Below are 26850 nucleotides of genomic sequence, written 5' to 3' on the forward strand. Positions count from 1 at the left end.
CCGATTCTCCTGCTCCTCGGATGCTGCCTGGCCTGCTGCACTTTTCCAGCACCACACTTTTCAACTCTTCTATTTAGCCCAGAGTTTTATGATGTTCACTATATGGAACTTTGTTGCTACTTTCTCTTTAGTTTTACATTAGACTTCACAGCATGCACTGTGTGGCAAATTTTATTAGCTACATACACACCGTTAAACAAAGTGATGTACGCTAGTGTTGAAATTAATATAATTCTGAAAATATTAAAAATATTAGATTAAAAACTGAATGTTATTTTTCTTCCTTCAAATCGAGCTTTATTACAAACTATGCTCTTTTAACTTTCTGTCCCCCAACTCTGAATGAGGTTGTAGCAGAGGACTACTTTCCTGCAGGATCCCTCATGTTTTCAGGTCTCCTTTTTTTGTGACTAAATCAGAGGACAATATTCCAAGCATGTCTCACCAAGCACTCCAGTTTCTATTGTCGTAGCTATACTGTATACACACCAACATCCAATTAAGCTTCTTAATTTCTTCTCTGCATTTGTTGGACACTTAACTACTATCATCTAGAAGAATGCAGCAATAGAAACATGGGAACACCACCATCCTGACTTAGAAAGCTCTCTGCTGCCTGATCTGAAGACAATTATATTTTTGCTTTTAGTAAATGACTGGTCATATTATTTGATTTACTACATTCAACCCCAAAGGAGATCAAGCACTTCTTTTTCCAAAAATACCAATATTTTTCCTGTTAACTTTTTTGATGATAATATCTGTGCACCCCCAAAAAATGGAAAGTACCTAAACTCAACCAAGACAGTCTCTATCTGTACTCCTGTCCCAATACAGGTATTTCATTGGCACCAATGGCAGGAATCTGAAATTCTACCTAAGCTTGCTGTACTGTAAAGTTTTATGACAAATAAGGACTCAGAATTTACAATGGAAATACTTAAATCTTGTATTATGTTGTGATTTATCAATCTTTCACTCAAGGGAATGGCGCGACAAATTCTGAGTGCTCTCACGGGCCCAAATATTGAACCTTGGGTGTGTTAAATCCTGGGCCTTAATTGTAATTGATAGTCAGTTTTCTGCACGGAATGGTAAAAAGCAGCTGTCAACCAGCACTCAAGCAGTCAGCCACACTAAAGGAAGCTTCCATGGCAGCCGGCAAGTTGCATGGAGATAGTTTCAGAGTCTTTTGTAAAAGAATACATGGTGGCTTCCTTATTAGTAGAATATTAGTAGTATAGATGGTAGTATATTTCTACTCCATTTGGCTCCACCAGGTATACACTTTAACTTGCAACTTCAGACGTCTTGGTCGTTCCAACTGTTGTTGGCCTGCTTCAACATATGAGGTAAGTTAATCGGACAGTTTCATAGCAGGAGAGAGCCTGGATAACACCTTTACCAGTGGGAAGGGCCCAACCAAAGAGGTTTGGAGCATAGCTTTAGGTTTCAAATTTGGGTATGCAGCTGTGCTTACATTACCAGATAGATTTTTGGCGCCCAAGGAACAATATTATAGTCAGTTGTATCCATTTATCACAAAATACACTGCATCCATAGAAACCTATTTCCTAGAGCAAATTTATCCTGCACTTGAACAGCAAATAACAATTACGAAGACAGAAAGCCATTTCACCCAAGAAAATTGTACCATTCAAAGAAAATATTACATGTTTAAAGCTCATGAGTGTATCATTCTGAACATGAAAAACCTAACATTTAACTTAGGTTCTCAAAGGGACTCAGCAGATTGGAAAATCACTGATGTAACACTATAATTCAACAAGGAGGGTGACAGAAAGCAAAGTACATAATGAATGACTTGGTCCTCCTTGGCCTGGGATGTATTTTTTCATGCAACCTTCTGCTTTTCACTTCATTAATTATGCAACTGAGACGTTAAGTGAACAGGGACATGGTGAGCCCCTTGACCAACAGTGGCAACACTCCTGACTAATTGCAATCTACTTTCACCCTGCTGAAGAATTTTCCCTTCCATTTTTCCATAACACCATTTACTTGAAGCACATGAAATTATTTTTTCTTGTAAGCTGCAGGTACATGCTGCAACTGAGACTTTGATGCAGCATGACATCGTGCAGAGACATGTCCACCCCATCTGATTGATAGATTGACTGTTCAGTGATCTCCACCAACATAAGCTTCCTGCCTCACCCACTGCACTAAAAAAAAGCTAAATTACAGATGCTGTCACCCTGTAATGGAGCTGGAGACCTTGTGTGCTAAGAAAGCCATACAAGCCATAGAAGCTGGCAGCCTGTAACTAAGCACTAAAGACCTTGTGTGCTAAGTAAGCAATTAGGCCCACATAGAAGCTGGCAATCTTTATCTCAGTGCTAAAGTCAGTGTGCACTAAGAAATATGAAGCAGACTGAGGCTGGCAACCTTCAAGTAAGTGATAAATGAGTGAGCACTAAGAAAGCAAGTTAAGAGTTATAAGATGCATATATGTTCATGTCAATGCTGAAGCATCCTTTGTAAGTGTGATTAAACTTTATTATGGCATTTAATTAGTTTCATTATCATCTTATTGTTCTGTTGTATGCTGGTTAGAAATCACCTGTACTGGTCTCAGCCAGAATCAGCAATATATAGAGAATACAGAAGCCCACCAGGATAACTAAGGTTAGTTATGAATTGCATTACTTTAATTATAGTTCCTTGTTGGACAGCCTTGACAATGGCAAATCAAACAGAGGAATGATGAGTTATTTAGCTTGCCAGCAGCAGCCCAGAGGGCAGTGTCATGCGTTTTGAGTCTGACTGCGATATACTAATGAGACAGTATGTAAGATCACAGGAAGGTTTGCAATGTCATATGATTTTGATCCCTTTTGCAGCCTCATGACAAGGTGAAGTGACATCAAGGTGCCTTTTGGGAGATGGTGTAGCGGTAACGTCACAGAATTAGTAATCCAGAAAACCCCAGTTAATGGTCAGAGGACTCTGGCTCAAATCTCACCTTAGCTGCAGGTGGAATTTAAACTTAATTAATAGAAAAATCCAACTGAAAGCTAGGCTCAGCAAATGAAACCACAAAACTATGATTGTCACAAAAATCCATCAGGTTCACTATTGCCCTTTAGGGAAGGGAAGGATATCCTTACTTCATAGTTGATTGGATTTATTACTGTCACATGTACCTAGTTACAGTAAAACATTTTGTTTTGCATGCAATACAGGCAGATGATAACATACAAAGTACACTAGGATAATACAACAAAAAAAGAATCAGCAATGTATAGAGAATATAGAAGCCCACCAGGATAAACTAAGGTTAGTTATGAATTGCATCACTTTAATTATAGTTCCTTGTTGAACAGCTTTGACAATGGCAAATCAATTTAGCTTGGCCAATTCACCTAATCTGCATACCTTTGGACTGTGGAAGGAAACCGAAGCACTTGACAGAAGCCTATGCAGACACAGAACATGCAAACTCCACACAGCCAGTCATCCAAGGTTGGAATCAAACCAGAGTCCCTTGCGGTATAAGGCAACAGTGCTAACCACTGACCCACCATGGCACCTGTTGAACCAGATGCCACAAGAGACACTCACCCCAGACTTTTGAAGGTGCTAGCTGAGGAGATTGTAAAAGGCTTGGTGGTGATCTTCCTGACGACCTGAATTATTTCTGAACGGGGCCCAGATAACTGGAAAAAGGTTCACATAACACCTCTTTAAGAGGGGAGGGAGGCAGAAGACAGGAACCTGTTGGCAAGATTTGAGTCTGTTATTAAGCATGAGATTATGGAGTACTTGAAAGCGCACGGTAAAAAACGACTGAGTCAGATGGCTTCATCAAAGGAAATTCGCAGCCGACAAATCTGTTAGAATTCTCTGAGGAAGTAACAAGCAAGTTAGACAAAGGAGAGCCAATGGGCGTGATCTATTTCTATTTCCAGAAAGCCTTAGACAAAGTACCACTTAGGAAGCTGCTAATTAAGTTAAGAGCCAATCGCATTCGGTGCAAGGTCCTGGCAATTAATAGGCCACTGGCTAACTGGCAGAAGAGAGAGAGTAGGGATAAAAAGGTCTTTTTCAGTCGGTGACTCGTGGAATTCCACAGGGGTCAGTATTCACATTATGCATTAATGATCTAGACAAAGCATCGGAGGACATGTTAAATTTGCAGATGGCACAAAGACAGGTGGAGGGACAACTAGTGTTGAGGAAGTGAGGAGGCTGCAGAAGGATTTGAACAAGTTAGGATAGTGAACAAAGATGTGGTGGATGGAATGTCGGAAAGCGTGAGGATATGCACTTTGGTCGGAAGATGATGTGTAGTCTATTTTCTAAATGGAGAAAGGCTTCAGAAAGCTGAAGGACAAAGGGATTTGGGAGTCCTAGTTCAGGATTCTCTAAAAGTTAACATGCAGGTTCAGTTGGTGGTGAGCAAGGCAAATGCAAGATTGGCATTCATTTCAAGAGGGCCAGAATACAAGAGCAGAAGTGCACTGCTGAGGCTGTATAATGTTCCTGTCAGACCGTATTTGCAATATTGTGAACAGTTTTGGGCCCCATATCTAAGGAGGGGATACAGAGGAAGTTTACAAGAATGACCCAAGGGATGAAGTGTTTATCATGTGAGGAGTGGTTGATGACTCTAGGTCTGTACTCAGTTGAGTTTAGAGGGATGAAAGGGGGGACCTGAATGAAATTTATAGAATACTGAGAGGCCTGGTTAGACTGGACATGAAGATAATGTTTCCAATAGTGGGAGAGACTAGGACTCAATGGTACAGCCTCAGAGTAACGAGATGACCCTTTAGAACGGAGATGAGAAGGAATTTATTCACACAAAGGGTGGTTAATCTGTGTAATTCATTGCCCCAGAAGGCTGTGGAAGCCAAGTCATTGAGTCTATTTAAGACAGAGATAAATAGGTTCTTGATTAGTAAGGGCTTCAAGGGTTATGGTGTGAAGGCAGAAGAACAGGGTTGATAAGCTTATAACCATGACTGATTGGTGGGGCAGACTCAATGGGCTGAATGGCCTAATTCTGCTCCTTTATCTTATGGTCTTAGGTGTTTGCCACAGTATTTATTTAGCATGCAAAGTTCTGCTCCATTATATCTAAATTGCTTTGATGGTCAGTTACATTACCTTTGATTAAAACCTATGGATACAAACATTTTGACAAGATTATGCACATTCCTGGATATTCTTTGGATTGATGTTGTGACTCACTGGCGTAGTGCACTAGAAATCAAACCCTACTATTCTCCAGGTTGCCACACATTTCATAGAATCTCTACAGTATGGGAACAGGCCCTTCAGCCCAACAGATCCACACAGATCCTCCGAAGAGTATCCTACCCAAACCTATTGCTCAACATTTACCCCCGACTAATGTACCTAACATACACATCCCTGAACACTCTGGGCAATTTAGCATGGCCAATTTCCCTAAATCGCACATCTTTGGATTTTGGGAGACATGGGGAGAATGTGCAAATTCTACACAGACGGTCAAACCCAGGTCCCTGGCACTGAGCCAATGTGCCACGAATTGTGATTAAACCACCAAACTGCCCAATTTGATTTAACTGTCTAACGAAGGTTAAATGAATATGCACACCAAGTCTTTTTTCAATTGACAAAAATCTTACTGCAATAAAATTGCTTTTAAGCAATGGTAAAAAAAATTGCTAATTTATGACTTTATAACAAACTTTGCTCCTTTAATAAAATTCCCATATACATATAAACAGATAAACAAATAACGGGGCAAGGCAAGACAAACATTCTTTGTGGGAAAGGCAAAAGGTCAGTTGCACCAGTCTAGATCACCGACTGGGTTGGTGATGTCATTTCCTGTGGTGATGACAGACAGATAAATGGTTTTCTTTTAGCTCTAATCCTTTATTAATGGTGCATGATGGTCAATTGGTGTATGCACAGTCTTCCATTCACTTTTAATCATCTGCATGCAGACATGGATTGCTTTAGTATCTGAGGAAATATATTAAATAATGTGCAAACATCAACAAGCATCTCCAATTCTGACTTTACACTGACCTCCCTTGGGAATGGGAAAGATAAGATAACTGAGTGTCAGATACGAGCTTGAGGAACTCCGGCAGAAATATCTTTACTGGAGATGCTTGGCCTCCAACAATCATCCTCTATGCAAGGCATGACTGAACTAATGGAGTATTTACCCACAAATCCTCTAGCTTTAGTTTTATTGGAGGCCATAGTTGGTCAAAAGGCTGCCTTAATGTCAATAGCAGTTATTCTCAACTTATCTTTAAAATTCAGTTCTTTTTGGTCATGATTGACCTAAGGCTGTAAAAAGATCTGGAGTCAAGTGACCTCTCAAATTGGGGCCCTTGGGATGTGGGCAAGATGGATCATCAACTCTGCCATTCTAGCTGAAGAGGGTTACCAATGTGCGAAGATTTGTAGCTCGGGTGCTCGTTGTTGTGGTTCTGTTCGTCGAGCTGGAAGTTTTTGTTGCAAACGTTTCGTCCCCTGGCTAGGCGACATCATCAGTGCTTGGGAGCCTCCTGCGAAGCGCTTCTTTGATGTTTCCTCAGGTGTTTATAGTGGTCTGGCCCTGCCGCTTCCGGTTGTCAGTTTCAGCTGTCCGCTGTAGTGGTTGGTATATTGGGTCCAGGTCGATGTGTTTGTTGATGGAGTTTGTGGATGAATGCCATGCCTCTAGGAATTCCCTGGCTGTTCTCTGTCTGGCTTGCCCTATGATAGTAGTGTTGTCCCAGTCGAATTCATGTTGCTTGTTGTCTGAGTGTGGGCAACAAACACATCGACCTGGACCCAATATACCAACCACTACAGCGGACAGCTGAAACTGACAACCGGAAGCGGCAGGGACAGACCACTATAAACACCGGAGGAAACATCAAAGAAGCGCTTCGCAGGAGGCTCCCAAGCACTGATGATGTCGCCTAGCCAGGGGACGAAACGTTTGCAACAAAAACTTCCAGCTCGGCGAACAGAACCACAACAGGGTTACCAATGTTCAGCCTCGACTTATCTAGATATGCTGGGTGAACCAATATGAAGGCTGACATGTTTGTGCAGCCTCTTCCTTCAGTTGGTTGTGTAAGTATACACACCCATTCACAACTGAACATGGCAGAATCCACAGCTTCTATCTGATCTGTTGATTATCTTGTTGAGAACAAAAGAATTAACCTTCTATAACAAAAACTCAACACTACACTGGTGTCTAAGTGTAAAAAACACTGAGAAAACAACCCAAAAGAAGTAAATTGTGATAATATATTACTGACATCCAGTAAACATCAGAAATGTGACAGTGACTACTGTGAGAAGACAGCATGTGGAAAACCTACATCAAGATACACAATTGTTGAGAATATTAGGCACACCACAACAAATGCTTGTTGTGTTGGTGTGAATCGTGATTCTCATTAGAAGAGGAAGCTACTGAATCACACCACAAGGAACTTTGGATTACAGCCAATCACCAAGGTTTCTTAAAAATACAGAGGAGAAAAAACACTAAGCAGGAGACAGGAGCACTGTAGCAAATCTGTAGGAGGGGAGAATAGTTGCAAATTTCTGAAGGAATCATTAAGATTTCTGAAAATATTTGATTCAAAAAAGCATTAACAGAATCAAAGCAAATTCCTTTTGAAAGAAAGCATTATTGTGAATCTGTTTTAGGATTATGAATGCTAAAGAAAGCACTATGGAAAACAGTGATGTGCTGTGTGAACTGTTCATGAGAAAATAATTCAGGTTAAAATGACTCAACAAACAATAGCATGCAACAGAAAATCTCACAGAAAATTAGCGAGACTCCTAAATAAGGTTATAATAAATTATTGTATAAGAGACCATTATAAATCTAGAAAAGGTCAATTGTAATAGCAGAAAATCATAAGGAAAACTTTAAGGCCAATCTGCTAGCTGATATAGTGACAAGTGAATATTTACATTCTTACATTATTAATCACAAAAGCTATGTTATGCTTAATATTATCACCACCTTTCCTCACCCCGAATTCAACCTGACAGTTTGGAATAGTGACTTAATGTATAAGTCTGACTTGTTTGTGTTACCACAGGTGTGATGGTGTTTACTATCACAGGAATAGTTGTACCACACTACTACTTCCTCACAGTTCAACCTTCCACCCAGCTTTGAGTTATCTGCAAACTTGGAAATATTACATTTAGTTGCCTCATTTAAATCATTAATATATAAAATGAATAGCCGGGGTCTAAATATCAATCGCTCTCGTATCCCACTTGTCACGAGCTGCTAATGATAAAAATGACCCGTTTAATCCTGTTTTGTTTTCTGTCAGCCAATCCTCTATGTCAACACAATACCCCCAGTCCCATGTCCTTTAGTTTTCATGCTAATCCCTTATGTGGAACTTTATCAAACACCTTCTGAAAGTCCAATAAACCACATCCATTGATCCCAGCAACCCCCAACACCTTAACACTACTAATTACATCCTAGTAAAATTCCAATAGATTTGTCAAGCATTATTTCCATTTTATTAAACCATGTTGACTTTGTCCAATCCTGACACGGTTTTCCAAGTGCTCTACTATCAAATCTTTTATAATGGACTCTAGCATTTTCCCTAATGATGTCAAGCTAACCAGTGATTCCTTGTTTTCTCTCTACCTCGTTTTTCTCTTTCAAAATAGTGAGGTTACAGTAACTACCCTCCAATCCATAGAAATTGTTCAAGTTTATAACATCTTAAAAGATAATGACCAATTTCCCCAACACACTTTCCTAACAAATATGGATATTTTGCCCCCTCTCAGTAAAAGTTGTGTTCCCCAACATTTTTGGCATGCTATTTCGGTCCTCCTTTGAGGATGCAGAACCAAACTATGTTTTTAATTCGCTTCCTATCTTTATTCCCAATTATAAATGTCCCCTGTTTGATTTTAAAGGACCTGCATTTGTCTTCATTAACCTCTTTCTCCTCAAATAGCTACATACTCTTTTACAATCTTTCTGTATGTGCCCTGCAAGCTTACTTTCATATTCTACTTTTCCCCTCTTAAGTCCAATGCCTTTGTCTTCCTTTGCTGAAATCTAAACTGCTCCCAATCCTCAGCTCTAAGCTCCTTTTGGCTAATTTATACACCTCTCCTTAGATCTAGTGCTATTCACAATTTCCATTGTTCCCATGGTTATGTCATTTTTCCTGCTTTCTTTCTGACAGACAGGAACGAGTATTTCCTCACTGCACACTTTGAATGCTTATCATTGCCTATCTACTGTCATCCCTTTAAGTAATACTCTCCAATTTATCACAAACAATTCACAGTCATAGATTCCTCTGTTTAGATTCATGACTCTAGTTTTCCCAAATCAACTGTGTTACTCTTCATCCTACATGACGACGACGTAACGGTTACTTGCCCTAATGAGTTTTGAGAAGATTTGTAGCTCAGGTTGAGGTTCTGGATGTAGGTTTGCTTGCAGAGCTGGAAGGTTTATTTCCAAACATTTCATCACCCTACCAGGTAACATCTTCAGTGGGCCTCCAGGCGAAGCACTGATGATTTCTGTTTTCTATTTACATGTTTGGGTTTCTTTGGGTTGGTGATGTAATTTCCTGTGACGTCATTTCCTGTTCTTTTTCTCAAGGGGTGGTAGATGGGGTCTAACTTGATGTGTTTGTTGATAGACTTCCGGTTGGAATGCCATGCTTCTAGGAATTCTCACACATGAGAAAAAGAACAGGAAATTACATCGTCACAGGAAATGGCATCACCAACCCAAAGAAACCCAAACATGTAAAACAGCAGAAATCATCAGCAGTGCCTCATCCGGAAGTCCACAGATGATGTTACCTAGTAGGGTGACGAAATGTCTGGAAATGAACCTTCCAGCTCAGTGAGCAAACCAACATCCAGGTTACTTCCTCCCCAGCTTCCCCTACCTACCCCCCCCCCACCCCTCCAGGAGCCTTGGACAGTTAGTTTGTCTTCTATAACTTTGTCATTACATAATACCGTGAATGATCTTATGATGAACTCTTGTTTCATTGACTATTCAATGTATTGATCCAGAAACCATCTCATACGCTGTCCAGAAATGTCTCCTGTTTGGTATTGTTACTGATTTGATTTGCTTAATCTATATGTAGATTAAAATTCACATAATTACAGCTGTACCTTTATTGCTTGTGTCTAATTTCCTGTTTAGTACCTTATCCAACATTACTATTATAGTTCAGGGGTCTATATACATAACCCCCAGTATTGTTTTCTGTCTCTTGGTGCTTCTAAGCTCTAACCATGCAGATACCCATTCCCCAGACGTAAATACCTTTCATCACTGTGCTAATATCTTCTTTAACTAGAGGTACTATCCCATCATGTTTTCCTCAGTCTGTACATTCTAAACACTGAATGTCCCTGGATATTTGTGTGACTAATTCATCCACTTTATTGTGAATGTTGGTTTTTTAAAAAAAAGTAACTTCTCTTTAGAAGTTTTTTAAAAAAATATTGCTGATGCCAATACTACTGATGACCTTCTTTCAAAAGATCCATTACGGGTTAAGTAATCAACTAAGTTGGGAACAAACCATGATGAAGTACATGCTAAACTTATGCCAGAAATTCACTTATGCTTCATGTCTTCCTTGGAGATACTGTGATACTTAAGGTAAGGTGTCCTTAAGTTCTAAAGAATTAGTTTCTCTCATTTGGTGTTGAGCCCACATTCTACAAGGCCATCAACACAGCCCTAACCCTCTCATCTTGTTATTTCTGTGTTTTACCATGCACAGGGATTTCATCTGTCTATCATCAGTCTTCCAGCATTCTAGACACTGGCCTTTTGAAACTTTCTGGTACAGAGTTGATTCCAAATGGGAAACAGTAGAAGCAATACTACCTGAAATGATGCAGTAAATGTATTCAGCAATCTTGACCATCGGTATAAGGGTATCTTTTTGGCTTCCTGTTCTGTGAAAAATTTGCTTGTTGCCAATCTATCATTGATGAATGAAAGAGGATGGATTTTCCATATGACTATTAACTGAGTGAAATTGATACACAATCTCAGTTCTCAATTTATTTTGGGAACTGTTACTAGTCCAAGCATCATTATATTGGTTGCCACCGGCATTAAGACCAAGCTTTCAATCATGCTGTCAAACTGAGATTTTACTTTTCTCCATCAGAGGGTATATCGGCTTGGGAGGATGACAGCAGATGGGCTTACCATCTTCTTGCAAAATAATGCAATAGTACTGCTTCAATTTGCCTAAATTTGTGATTAGTTTTGGAAATTCTGGCTCCAATTCTCTCCCATTTTCATTGTGAAAATACTGTACAGGAATAACTATGGAGGATTGATTCCTTTTCAGACTTCAGGCCAGCTTGACTAATAAAAAGGGGAAATGTTCAGTTCAAAGTAGAAGGAGACACATCTTTCAAAGCCTGCTTCTTTCAAAAAATATTTGGTAAGCTTCTTGCTAAAGTACAGCGACCTGTTCACTGTTAAAACGAAATGAAGATGAAGATAATTGCAGATAGCAATATGCACCTCTTAGAGATCTTTTGCAATCATCGTTCCTTATTTAAACAAGCACGGATAAAAAAAACTTAAACCTATTAATGTTTCCTTTACCTTGGCAAATACTGTACTTCCCTTACTGAAACAGAAAGCAAATTTAATTATCCATCCTTCATAAATACACAAATATCCAGATCTATTGACTTCTCTCTGGTTTCAACTGCATTGATAGTAGATGAATATGTTCAGGTTTGAAATTTCTCTATATATTACTAGTAATCTATTGCAAATATACCAAGGAATGGTAATTAAGCATTCACTCTTTCTGATTTTCAGTTATGAAGTTTATTATTGTTACTTTTACTTTCTTTTTGAAGTAAGAATGTTCTGTAACATAGTCCAGCAGAATTTTGGATTCTAACCAGAAGTATAAAAGTAGCACAGCAAGCATGTCTCATGTCACATGCAGTTTACTCAACATACCCTGTCGTGCAACTCAGTAGGCACAGGGATATCTAATAGTTTGAACTGGAAATTGTTAATCCACACAAAAGGAAAATGGTATCTCTTGTAGTTTTTTTTTCTCAAAAAGTCCATTCACCTTGAAGTTATTTAGCATATTATTTTCCAAGTAGAACGTATTGCAGTAGAAATTACACAACATTATTTTCAATGTTATACTTGTCATTTTGTTCTGCATACCTTTAAGAACAATTTCAATGATCAGATTTTAAAGATCAATAAACATTCTGTATTGTATGTGAAAATAATCCAAGCAATTTTGCGAAGCTTTGCCAGTGTAGAGTTGAATTGTAAATATTCTGGAGGGTCACTATCATGAAACCGAGAAGGCAAAAATAGGGCAGAAGATCCATGGCCAACAGCATCAAGGTGATGCTGAATAAAAGCAACATAGTTGCTTTCAATATAAAAATATATTATCGAAAATGTTGCTCCAACAATTTCCGTACATCCCTATAGGATTTACAACCCCCTTAAACATGTTTGCCGGACACAGCTTAAAATTTTTATGGTTGTTTCATGGAAGCTGTGTTGCTAATGCATCAATGATGGCTTTAAAATAAACTCTTTCGTTCAAACTATTTTAGATGCTTATTAGTTTCCATCTCCTTTAAAAGGAAACTATTTGCACAGTCTTTACTCCAAATCCACATGTGCTCTGGCAAGCACCTGATGTCGATAACTGCCAGATTGAATTCACAGAATTATTAAGGCACAAAAGGATGCAACTTGACCCATCATCCTTGCACTGATTCTAACTCCTCCTGCCTTTTCCCCCATATCCCTGGGGAGAGCTTTTCTATCCAAATAATCATCCATCTTGAATAAAAATGGAAAGAACAGCGGATGCTGTAAATCAGAAACAAAATCCATCTTGAATGCCTCAATTGAACCTACTTCTACTAGATTTCCAGGTATGGCATTCCATACCTTAACTACTCACAATGTGAAAGACTTTTTTTCCTCTATGCTGGTTTCATTTGCACATCACTTTAAATCTAGGCCCCCTCATTTTTTTTTAAAATGAGTGGGAACAGCTTCTCCTGATATACTCCATGCAGCCCACTCATGATTTTAAAAATCTCTACCAAACATCCTCTCAGCCTTCTCTTCAGGGAGACAGTGCCACTTCCTTCAATAGAGCCTCATAATTGATCTTCTCTCCAATGCATTCACATCTTTCTGATACTGTGGTACCCCCAGGTGTACACAATACTCTAGCTGAGATCTAACAAGTGTCTTCTAAAAGTTCAACATCAGATCATTGCTATTGTACTCTAAGCTCCTATTAATAAAGCCAAGAACACTGTATTCTTTAACTTTTCTCACCACCTGTCCTGCCATCTTCAATGATCTATGCACAAATACACTCAGATCCCTCTGCTCCTGTACCTTCTTAGAATTGTACCACTTATTTTATATTGTCCTTCAAAGTTCTTCTGAGCAATATGCAGGATCTCATTTGTCTGCATTGCACATGACTGATGTCTCAAATTCTTTTTCATATTATCTGACAAATCTTAATTGAATGCATTCCTGAATAAGATAAAGTCTGTTGTAGGTAACGCAACCTGAACAAACACTAATAAAAAGGACATAGGATAAATCTTGATACTCCATTTGCCTTCTGAAATCATCTGCAATGCTTTATTGAATAAAGATCGGTAGTTATTATGTATCACTCTTACACATTGGTACTATCTGTTGAGTTTGGGTGTTGGTAGAGGATTATCAACTGATTGATTCTTTTAGTTGCAATAATGGATTGGATATTCTGTGGAATGGCAAGCTTACACAGATTGCAACTCCAGCCCTTTTTGGTAAAAATGAAAGAAGGGAGCTGGTCATTTCTGAGAGGAGTTTCTGCTCAGGGCTCCCACAGAAATGTGGATCTGTACTTTGATTCTGACAATTCTTTTGTAGTGCAGAACTATCAGATGAAGCATACCATGTCCCCTTTCCACAGTAGTCAGTCAGCTGCCATATTCTGAAATGTAAAAAGGTCCTGACAACCCACTTTGACAGCTGACCTTAAATACATAAAGGTAAATGCAATGTTATGGCACTGGAAGGGGAGCTTGCTTGATGGATGGGAGGTATAGGGTGCCAGATGAGGATGGTACAAGGGTGACATCAAAAATCAGTGGTTTGAGAGAGATTTAAAATGACCATCCATGAGTCACTGGGCATCACTTTTCTTAAAAAACTTTTAAGGCAGCTGAAATTTGATAGTCTTATATTTGTTTAGCATCTTTGTGGATATAAAACATCCCATGACACTGTTGAGGCAGAATAAAAGCCAGAATTGGCAGGTTCCCCAGTGACCTGATGAATATTAATCCCTCTATCAACATTCAATAAACAGATTATCTGGCCATTAACCCACTGTTGTGTACAAATTGGCTGTTGACTTTCCTGCAGTACCACAGAGACTATATTCAAAAGTAATTCACTGAATGTAAAACAAGCTTCATAATGGCTCAAGAGAAGCAACAAATCCAATCAACTTTTGAAACTTCCATGAATGAGATAGTACCAAGCCTGGGGAATGATAATTCAAACACTAACCTGTAGATAATTCACAATTTCTCTAAATAGCACTAGTAGACTTGTTGCAGCTGAACATTGTTGAAAGAAGAAGAAAGCATATTGTGCTTGTTTTGACAGCACATACACTAAAACTGGAATGATACAGACAGGATTAGCATGACCCACGTGTAAGAATGACACACAGATTTATGAAGCATTATAACATTAAAGAAATGATTTTTAGAGGCTTGTGAGATGCAGTAGTAGTCCCTATCTCTGAGCCAGTTAGCCCAGATTAAAGCCCCACCTGTACCAGAGGTATGTAATAACAGCACTAAGTGCCCAAGAGATCTTGGTCCTATTTTTACTAGTCTATACAAATATAATGGATGTCAAAATCAACTGAATTAAAACTTCCAAATAAGGTTACAATAGGGAAATCATTATTGGCTGTGTTAAAAATTTCAGAAAGATTGAGCTTTAATAATTGGACAGGCCTAATACAAGTGAAACTTAATGTAAACTTTGTGAATCATTACATATCAGAGAAAACAACTTTGTGACATTAAGTATGAGAATGGAGTCCATGGATAATAACTTGTCTTATCTAGTCGATGTGTCAAAGCAATCAAAAATAGTTAATAAAATGTAGGATACAAACCCAGAACGTTATAGAAGAAAGCTACTATGTTTTATAAAAGCTTTAAAACAAATCAGTTCTACCACTTTTGGAATACGGGGTTAAATCTCACTTTATTTGCCAGAGTGTCAACAGTTTTTTCTGATCAGTTTCTCTCTGCAAGGCCCAGCAAGATCTTTTGCAGCATCTTACCAAACTTGCCTCCTAAATTACCCCACTTTGGACCTTTTGCTATATTTTGGAACATATCCTAAGACTGGAACAACTTGCGTTTGCTCAAACATCCCAGAAAAGGTGTGGTGTCATTTTTAAAAGACCTTTAAAAGGTTGTGCAAACAGGCAAGAGCTGTTAGCCCAGAGCTGCCTGGTTCCTGAAATTTGCCCCATACATGGCAGACAGAGGAAATTTGGAACCCTGCTTTGGCGGCAAGTACTTCAGGATCCAAGGGTGGGTCACCATCTTCTCCTAAGACCACCAGGATTCCACAACACAAGAACATCTTATTCAAGGTCGCACCAGGTCAGTGCAGTCTCAACCTCTTGGAGGATGACTAACAATGAAGAACACCAATGACCTTCCTCCCCTCTGCGTACAAATCCCACAATCTTGTCACTGCTACCTTACGTTCACTACTTCTGATACTATACTCACTTCTCAATGAGATCAGAGTGGTGCTGGAAAATGACAGCAAGTCAGGCAGCATCTGAGCAGCAGCAAAATCGACGTTTCGGGCAAAAGCCCTTCATCAGGAATGGCATCTGCGGTCCTCACTTTTGCTCACTTCTCAATGAGGCAGTACTGTGGGACTGGTATCCATGGCTAAGGGACAAGGTGCAAAAATAGTAAGATAGGAATGCTGCACGCATTCACAAAGACTCAGAATGAGTGAGTACTATGACAGCAAAAGCTCAGGCAGGAGATGCAGCCTGGTCCAGTTCATGAGCACAAAGTGTCTTTGTTGCAGCATTAAAATAATAAACACCAGTTCAGCCAATGAAGTGCCCAAGTGTCCTGTAAGCAAATCGTAAATGTGCCATAAGGGTACTTAAAGGCTGGTACATATTCATGAATGTAGAGTGATGGGGCAGGTGCTCTTGGAATGTGCTCTGAGATGTCGGTACCTGGTGTCCAGCATAGACATCCTGTGGAACAAACAGCAAACTGAAGTGACTGGCATCCCCTCTCACTTTTATGTCAAAACTTTACAGCTTCTCGTTTGCTTGTGACAGATGGTAGGATGGAGAGCTGCTTATTAATGGGATGAGATGTGCAGGTAGTAGGTCATTAGCAAGAGGTAATCTGCCTTAACAGTCAACTTGCATTTCATAAAATAAACATTGCATTAACAAGCAGAACTTGCCTACAAGACTTGCTCCCTATTGAGATAAGCAATGGACTTATGTCACATTTCTCAACTGTCCACATTGTTCAAGTCCCTCCAAGATTCCACATCTGGTGTTCAATTCCGGTCATTAAAAATGATAAAATAGAAACAGAGAAGATGATAGATTGAATTATATTGTTTAGAGAGAAATGCAACAGCAATTTACATTTGTAATTAATCCTGAATGTAAATATCTTATTAGGTTCAAAAATACATGTAATAAAATGAACAAGTTTGGGTAACATATGGTAGAGTTACAGCTGAGGATCACATGAGGATTTAAAGATAGTGAAATCTGAAGCCATTTTAGTAAACCAATGAACAAAACAGCAGCCATTGGTGGTACAATGAAAGAGATAAGCTTTAATTGTCAGGGGTAGTTCTGATATTGTGGTTGCCCAAGATGCTTCTTTATCTTCTGCAATCTGCTGTCCCTATGGTATGAAGGCATGAGGTTCAAAGTTGACTGGGTCTCCTGACCTGCCATCTGAAATCTGACAATGGTCAAAATCTAAGTCTCTCAAATTCTAAGCTGAAGGAAATTATTCATGCAAGACTTGATGCTGAATGGGACAACTGGCAGCACCAATGCAGTCCACTGTAATGAGACAGAACGGTAGAATACATCTTATAAAAACAGGAGATTACCTAATTAGTATATATGTAAATCTTCTATCTATATAAAATATAAATGACATGAATCCCAAGTTTTTCCCTTTGAAAATGTCTTACTCCAGGAGCACAAGGTGTAATAAAATTAATGAGAAGTAAATTAAAATATATTGCTTAAAAATGAATGTTTGGAATAAGCAGCTCAGAAAAGGGAAATACATGAAAGAAAATTCAAAATGAAATTAATAATAGGCTAGGATAGTTGCTGTACCAAAGGGATAAACCTCTTTATTTCCATTACCGTCTACTCATTTGCTAAGGCAGCTGGTTCATCCTCCAGTCTGTCGGGAGTAAAGTGCAAATTTATACAGTGTTGCTTTGAAATACCAATAGTTGGAATAGTTGCATAGATACACTGGAGGCTTTGATTCCAGATCAGTACATATTTTACTAATATTCTGCAGTTTTTCTAAAAAAAAGAGTTTAAATTTAGTGCATTATTGCAGCATATGAAAACAGTACTGCTTCCCTAAAGTTGAACTGATTTAGGCCATAAGACACAGGATTGGAAGTAAGGCCATTCAGCCCATTGAGTCCACTCTGCCATTTAATCATGGCTGATGGGCATTTCAATTCCACTTACCCACACTCTCCCCATAGCCCTTAAATCCTTACGACATCAAGAATTTATCAATCTCTGCCTTGAAGACATTCAATGTTCCAGCCTCCACTGCACTCCGTGGCAATGAATTCCACAGGCCCACCACACTCTGGCTGAAGAAATGTCTCATTTCCATTTTAAATTGACCCCCTCTAATTCTAAGGCTGTGCCCACGGGTTCTAGTATCCCCACCTGATGAAAACAAATTCCCAGCATCCACCCTTTCTAAACCATGAATTATCTTGTAAGTTTCTATGAGATCTCCCCTCAACCTTCTGAACTCTAATGAATCCTCAGCCATTCATCGTACGTTAGGCCTACCATTCCAGGAATCATCCATGTGAATCTCCGCTGGACACACACCGGTGCCAGTCTGTCCTTTGAGGTGTGGGGCCCAGAATTGGACACGGTATTCTAAATGGGGCCTAACCAAAGCTTTATAAATTCTCAGTAGCACATTGCTGCTTTTACATTCCAACCCTCTTGAGATAAGTGACATTACATTTGCTTTCTTAACCATGGACTCAGCCTGCAAGTCAACCTTTAGAAAAACCTGGACTAGCACTCCCAGATCCCTTTGTACTTTAGCTTTACGAATTTTCTCACTGTTTAGAAAATAGACCATGCTTGTATTCTTTTTACCAAAGTGCAGGACCTCACATTTGCTCACGTTGAATTTCATCAGCCATTTCTTGGACCACTCTCCTAAACTGTCTAAATCTTTCTGCAGCCTCCGCACCTCCTCAGAACTACCTGCCTGTCCACCCAATTTTGTATCATCGCCGAACTTTGCCAGAATGCCCCCAGTCCCTTCATCCAGATCATTAATATATAAAGTGGACAGCTGAGGCCCCAACACTGAACCCTGCAGGACACCACTTGTCACTAGCTGCCATTCCAAAAAAAAAAGAACCTTTTATCCTAACTCTCTGCCTTCTGGCGGACAGCCAATCCTCAACCATGCCAGCAGCTCACCTCAAACACCATGGGTCCTCACCTTACTCAGCAGCCTCCTGTGAGTCACCTTATCAAAGGCCTTTTGGAAGTCTAGGTAGATAACATCCACTGGGTTTCCCTGATCTCACCTACTTGTTACCTCTTCAAAGAATTCTAACATGTTTGTCAGGCACGACTTACCCTTATAAATTTATGCTGACCGTTTTCTAATCTGACCCTGCACTTCCAAGAATTTAGAAGTCTCATTCTTAAAGATAGATTCTAGAATTTAACCTACAACCGAGGTTAGGCTAATCGGTCTATAAATTTTCCATTTTTTGTCTTTATAGTTCTAACACAACAAGAAAATTCTCCTTAGAAAGGAAGGTTTTGAGATCTATCATCTGTCAGTCCACCTGGGAAAGCTACATGAGAAAGGTGTAACAACTAGAACTATGGATTGAAGATCTGCTATTTATCTATAGAATTGAAACATTACTGTTAGTTCTTAAAAAGAAAAGGCTATTTCAGTTTGCCCAAATTTAAATCTCAAAATTAAATACTATAAGACCACTATGGTGTAACGTGTTGTTATTTCTGATAACGTATTGTGTTGTTCATTTATTAAATAATTGCTTGGGTGATTCCCAGGAAAAATGCCAGATTTGCAGGAAAGGGTTCACAAATATTTGCCGAAGCAGGGGATCTGGACAGAATATTTTTGTTGAACTCGTCTTTTCTTTCTGTGGGTTCTCTCTGATGTTAACGTGAACGGAAAAGTGCACTGAAAATCTGAATTTTGTACAAATATACATTTTGTAGCAAAAAGCACAAGTGAACACAGATCAAAGACAACTAAGTAAATAATGTTATAGTTGAACACATATTAAATACAATGGATTGGGTGAAGAAACTGAGAATACTAGATGCAATTATATCAAATACTACTACTAAAAGTACCACTGGCTACATACAAGAACAAAACTAGGCTTTGTGAATGATCAGTTTAGAAAGATAAATTTCTAAAAAAGTACTTTTTGGTATGATGACATGCATATTAATTTATATTTGTGTGTCAGTGTGTGCACATATTTATCTTACCTTTGTGCTTTTTGTCAGCATTCCAACGTAAACAAAAAAACTCAAGCTGAATTTATATCCATATATAATGGGAACATAGTAAGTTGCTGCTGGTCACTAGAATGGAAATAGATGGTGAATGTTGATGTGACAAAAAATAGCAACTTCAAGCAAAGTTAGCGAGGCATCAGTGGGAGGAATTCAAAAGTAAAAATCTATCCGTGCTGTACATCTCCATACCTACATGTAAGGTAACAGGCCAGCAACATCTATAAAGAATGACCTCCTCTTGGAAGGATAGCTGGGAGATAATAGATCCTCCAGTGGAGAAATGATCCACAGATCAGAGCTAGGGGAAAACAGACCTCAAGCAATAGACCTACTATTTTTCAAATTCTGCAGAGTGTGCATTCTGTGAAAAAGATGCCCAGAGTTGTCAAGTCAGACTCCATTGGGAGGAGTTGGGAAGATGGGTAGTGTTAAACATAATATTGTTAAATACATGACTACATATTTGGTTAACTATGGGAAAATGTTACATGGATGGAGTTATATAAATTAATAGTTCAGCAGGGATTAAAATTCATGTTACAAACACTGAATGCAAGATAAACCTAGCAGGTCTGGCAGCATTAGTGGAGAGAGAAACAGAGTTAGCATTAAACTCTAACACTCAGACATAACTTCCCATCTACCCCTGGATCATGACACCACCATGGAACATTAGGTTGTAGTTTCTAGGACTATCAACTCTGATCTGAAATGTAACCTTCAAAAACTCAAGGGTACTGAAATCCCTCTAGATCCTTCTACCTTTCCCCTTCCCTCCAACTCTATGCCTTCATCTAATCCCACCTCTTGTTGTGCATTCACCACACCTTTTGATCTTCCCCTCTGTGATGTTGAATGATCTGTGGTCAGCAAATGACTTGGCTTTAGCCCTTTTGTCCTCTACCTTAATGAATTTTGGGCATGAAATGTTGAACATTTCTGCTGTCTTCACTTCTGTGCCCATTTCTTTGGATAAGAGTCCTCTACTAACCGGACAGACAGTTTCATCCATCTCTAATTCTCTCCACCTGGACTCTTCCTCTGGCCTGTTGGGCACACCTGATTCTCTTTATAGAGATCTTCTGATGTTGAGTCATAGAAATGTACAGCACAGAAACAGATCTTTTTGGTCCAACCTGTCCATGCTGACCAGATATCCTAAATTAATCTAGTCCCATTTCCCAGCACTTGGCCCACATCCCTTTTAACCCTACTTACTCAGGTACCCATCCAGATACCTTTTAAATGTTCTAATTGTACCAGCCTCCATTACTTCCTCTGGTAGCTCATTCCATACACACACTACCCTTTGCATGAAAAAGTTGTTCCTTAGCTCCCTTTCAAATCTTTTCCCCCCCCTCACCCTAAACCTCTAGTTCTCCCACTAGACTCCCCCCACCCCAGGGAAAAGACCTTGTCTATTTACTCTATCTATGCCCCTCTTAACTTTATAAAAAGTCTATAAGGTCACCCCTCGGCCTCCAACATTCCAGGGAAAACAGCCCCAGCCTATTCAGCCTCTCCCTAAAGCACAAAATTGGTTGCCTTAATTTCTCTGCTCATCTCCTTCTGAAGTTTTTGCACCCCTTTCCTTTAGGTCGAACCCGAACCTTACGAAATCTGCCAATAAGGATTCTGTCATTATCATCTGGCAAGTTGATTGCTACTTGGCAGAAGCTGAGCCCAAATTCTCAGATATATCTGCCCACCTACCTGCAGATCATGACACCACCATGGAACATTAGGTTATAGTTTCTAGGACTGTCATGGATCTCATCTTTTTTGAAGATCTCCCCTCCATAGCTTCCCACCTCATAGAACCCAACTCCACACAGCCCGCTTCTACAAATCAACACAGTTCTAAAGAAGAGCTATATCAGACTTGAACATCAACTTTTTCTCTCACCAGAGATGCTGCCAGACATGTTGAGTTTCTACAGCATTCTGAGTTTGTTTCCAATTTCCAGCATGTATAGTACTTTGCTTTTATTCAAAATTTTGGTGCATTGGCTCCACTCATTATACTTATGCTATACACAGTCTGTGGGTGGAACTAGTAATTCTACTCTTGCTTTTGGAAAGAGCAGATGAGATTGCACCAGTCTCCTAAGGCCATAGTAATTACATTTAACCAAACGTAGCTGTACTTATTGCTATTATACAATAAACCTGATCACATAAGAACAATATCTCTTCTGTAGATACTCTACTTTGATGTATCCTCTGCCACTAATTATTTGATAGGCCCAAGATAAAACAGATACAAAGGAGGACTGGGGGTATGGAACTGCATGAAAAGCTCTCATCCAAAATTACATATTAGCAGAGATATCAAATACCTCAAGTTACCAGAAGCAGTAGCCTGCTCCAGCTAAAATGCCCTTTCCATTTAAGGGATGTGTGCTAGCTTTAACTGGTGCCAAGACGTTACAGTTAGAAACAGCCAAACAACAGGTTTTGTACAAGCTCCATGCAGAAATCATTATAATAAGCAGGCAGCATGAAGTTGGCTTGCTGCCTGCATTTCAATCAACAGGTGCAGATTAATCATATATTTTGATTCCTGTTCTTGTTTTTGGATCTGTTCAATTTAGTTCCCAATTATATTGAAGGTAGTGTGTGAATCAATTTGGTCAGCAATCAGAAAAAGAAATAAGCAATGGTAACCAAGCAGTAAGGTCTTTTTGGAGACAAGCGAGTATCTTGTATGATGTTTGAAATAAAATAGCAATTTGGGTGAAGATTTTCTTTGCCTATTAGTGATAAAATGCTATGCTCCTTGGTATGGGATGGAAACCTCTAGCACCTGTACCAGCCGAGTGGGCTTCGTTTTGGAGAATATTTTTGCTTCTAGTGCCACTGTGTAGATCCGCTTTGGGTCACTAGAGCTGGCTACATTGTATTGAGACAGAGGAGATAAAAACAAAATTATATCGAATCCAACCGGATATCCTGAAATTGTTCATCTCTGCTTGAGTTCATAGAGAAAGAGAGTGGTGGGTATGTAAGAAAATTACCAAAATTTCAATTGTGCCATGCAGGTTGAGATCGTATTGGCTCTGTAGCAATTTATTCATCCCCAGGATTGCTGACTAACACAGGCAAAGTTCACCACTGTCTTCCGTACATGCCATTGATCTCACCAATTCCTAGAGTGTAAGCACAGTTCCATTTAAATACTGATCTACATATGGCATGAGATATTGCATATTAGAGATGCCCATCCTGTGGCTGGCTACTCAGCACATTTTGGATCATATTCTCCTGCAACAAGATTCAGTAAGTTAAAGAAAGTTGAGCATTTGTGGAATGTGCTGTCTGCATCGTAGGAAAGCTGTGTATATTTCCATTATATGCATCTAATTCCTAGAGGAATGCTAGATCAGTGGTAAGATTTCAAAGTAGTGATCTCTTCAATCAGAATGCATTATTATAGGTTTGTTGCGATTCTGCAATGTTTGACAGTGAAGATGTGATTCTGTTTGGGTGATGTGGAGAACAAGAATCAGAAAATGACGTGTACCTTGGCCGTGCTATTCAAGACATTAAACTTAAACCAGCATAGTCTACAATCCAGGGGGTAAGCAAGGTCACACAATGCCAACTCCATTTTCATAGCACTCCAGTAAAGAAAATGATCGTTCTGATCATTTTCCTGGTCATCTTTTATTTCATGGAAGATGTTTTTAAGATGAATTCAATAAAACAATGTCATTTTTCCTTTTGTTTCAATGCTATTTTTTACATTTGTGACGTTATGCATTTTTTCAAAGTGGCACAAAAATGGAGATATGCAATTATGTCACCTGAAAGTCAATTGACTGAATCAGACAATTGTCCCTCTCATCTGTCCCCTGACCACCTTCAGCAGAAATGTATTTTTAAAGATCATGTTCTAATTTCAAAGTATTACTAAAGATTGCTCCCAGTTAAAATCAGTCTTCCCAACGCTAAAAGACATGGAATTCAGTTTAGCCTAGAAATTTGTACATAAGTATATCTAGACCATTGGTGGGCATAATTATCTTTCCATTGGCATAAAAATATTTCAACTCAGTGTGGAGGCTCTGCATCACTATTACTGAAAAAATATTTACAACAGATTAGCTTAATTGATAGAGTTGCAAGCTTTTGATTATTTTGTTTGTTGAGATTTAAATAGGAAGATTATTCCTGAAAATATAATTATGATTGTTAATTACCTGATTGCTAATCATTCACAAAATACATTCATTTGATATTTTAAATTTAAATTCAAAGTGTGTCTTTCTTTTTAAGATTAAAATGAGACATGGAGGAATAGGAGAATTCTAATAGCTAAAGGCCATGAGGAAATCAAATCATAATCTGTGTTCTTCAGAAAGTTTACCAAATTTGAAAGGCTGGGATTCTCCATGAAAACAATATATGAAGTTCAAAATATTTTAGAGTGAAAAAAGAATATAATTATATAACATTCTTTGAAAGACCTATAAATTATTTGTAAGTTTGGGGTGGGAAGTAATGACTCCTTTTGCTTTCAGTTCACTGATATGGATACTCCTAGCCATGTGGTACAAGAACAGGTCTCTGAAAACCACCATGCCATGACTGCATGCACTTTTTGGGGCATCTTCTTACGAGAGGTGACAAGCCCACTTTTCACGTAATGATGACAGTGGTATTTAAAATCCAGTACAGCGCTCAAACATTTACTTGCAGGAGTGGGGAGGAAATGGGAATGAATAAAAATTGTATTCTATAGACAAAGAAGGTAATAAAATGAACAAATCTGTGTTTATGAAGATCATATTCAACATTTGTGGCATGCTTTATGTTTTTACTTGGTTCCAAATATTTATCATATTTGACTGTTTGTGCCACATCTCAGTGTGTTGCCTGTGATTCTACCAGATAGAAACAATTATGGCATGAAGTTGTGGAACGCCATTCTAATTACAGTTTTCATTGCTTTCTCAAAGCTTTAAGTACTGCCACTTTCAATCAGTGCACCAGATGGGACTGTGAGATATTCTTTACTTGGCTGACACCTGGCAGAATGAAAGGGTATGCCTTGGTACATTCTGTAGTTACTACAGTTATATCAAAAGGACCAGGTAAAAGGTCATAATCTTTATTTATTCATTGACAGGATATGGACATCACTGACTAGGCCAGCACTTATTGTCCATCCACAGCTGCCCTTGAGGAGGTGGTAGTGAACTGCCTTCCTGAATTGCTGTAGTCCATGGATGTGGCAGGTACACACACAATACTGTTAGGAAGGGAATTCCATAATATCAAATCAGCAACAATGAAGGATTGGCAACATAGTTCCAAGCAAAATTGTCTGTGGCTTGCAGGGGAAATTGTAACAGATCTTTATTAATTTGCTACCCTTGTCCTTCCAGTTGGTGGGAGTCACAGGCTTGGAAGATGATGTCAAAGGACCCATGGAGAGTAACTGCAAGAACATAAGAAGATGTGCACTGCTGACACTATGCATGAAATAGTGAAGGGAGTGAAATTGAAGGTGGTGGATAGGGTGTCAATCAAGCAGCAGCTTTATCCTGGATGTCGTTGAACCATGAGTGTTGTGGCCACACCATTGGAGAGTATTCCAACACACTTCTGCTTTGTCGATGGTATATAGGCTTCGGTGAGTCAGGACTTAAAAATTAATTGAAGAATTCTTAGCCTCTAACCTGCCCTCGTACCACAATATTTATATGTACTGTAGCGTAACACAGGATTAAGATGTTTGGAATGAACAGAGGTCCCAGCCCTGTTTATTCTCTGGTATTTTGAGTATACTCAAAAACATTTATCCTGTGAATGAACAGTTGAAGGCCAACACTCCAAAAAAACAAAATAAAACCCACTGAGTTCACCTCCAGCTTTGATTCAGCCATTACTTGTTTGTTGAACAGTGGAAGCAGGAAGTGTCTTGTATTCAGCAGAAATTATGGTCAGTGATCCCATATGAAAGGTCTACATCCACATATTCTGGCAGTCTTACAGAATGTCCACATATTTATGAACCTATATTATTCCAGATATTTACATTACAGTCTTGACCAAAGGTTCACGTTGTTGTATTCCTCCTTCTATCTCAATGACTATTGATTGTGTTAATGGTGCCTAAAAGTATCCAGTAATCATTGCAGGAATACATAGTATTACATCACATGAGCCATTTTACCCATTATAAACATTTCTGTGAAAGCTTCAAACATAGAGAATGTACAATTAGTATCATATTCTAATTTTTCATATGAAATAAAAAGGCATTATCAATGCAGATTTTATTATTAATACAACACATAATAGTCTTTTTTAAAAAGCTAATTGTTGCGGACTGCACACAGGGCTGAAGTTTTAACCAAGAATACCTAACATTTTTGCAAATGCCCTGAATCCAGACCAGAAAATTCTGGGGCTTCTCAGACACAGAGAAAAAGAAATTTGTGATTTCCAGACGGCCACTCTCTGCTGGTTGGAGTCATAGTGGGCACAAAGGACAATGGTTGTTGGAGGTCAGTCATCTCAGCTCCAGGACATCTCTGCAGGAGTTGCTCAGGGTAGTGTTCTGAACCCAACCATCTTCAGCTGCTTCATCATTGATCTTCCCTCCATCATAAAGTCAGAAGTGGGATGTTCACCAATTATTCCACCAATGCCCAGTAACATTCACAACTCCACAGATACTGAAGCAGTTCATGTTCAAATGCAACACAAGCTGGAAAATATCCAGGCTTAGGCTGACAGGTGGTGAGGAACATTCGCACCACACAAATGCCAAGCAATGACCTCAAAAAAAAAATCTACCCACTGCACCTAGACATTCAATGGTGTTACCTTCACTAAATCCCCACTATCAACATACTTGGGGTTACCATTGATCAGAAATACAATTGGACTCACCACATAA

The 26850-nt window shown here is 39.0% G+C and overlaps 1 protein-coding gene and 1 non-coding gene across 3 annotated transcripts in view; one reads left to right on the forward strand and one right to left on the reverse strand.

Moving 5' to 3' along the window:
* The window catches only part of pde4ba (phosphodiesterase 4B, cAMP-specific a), a 629074-nt gene that overhangs the window by 237833 nt on the left and 364391 nt on the right, over positions 1 to 26850 (reverse strand). The gene's annotated exons all lie outside the window — the stretch shown is intronic.
* LOC122554817 (U6 spliceosomal RNA) lies at positions 14698 to 14804 on the forward strand. Its single transcript, XR_006313100.2, has one exon. It is a non-coding gene; the product is annotated as a U6 spliceosomal RNA (small nuclear RNA).

Source organism: Chiloscyllium plagiosum, unplaced genomic scaffold (assembly GCF_037043375.1).
Source record: "Chiloscyllium plagiosum isolate Xiang-an unplaced genomic scaffold, Cpla_swu_hap1 HiC_scaffold_9, whole genome shotgun sequence".
In the NCBI taxonomy this organism is placed as follows: Eukaryota; Metazoa; Chordata; class Chondrichthyes; order Orectolobiformes; family Hemiscylliidae; genus Chiloscyllium; species Chiloscyllium plagiosum.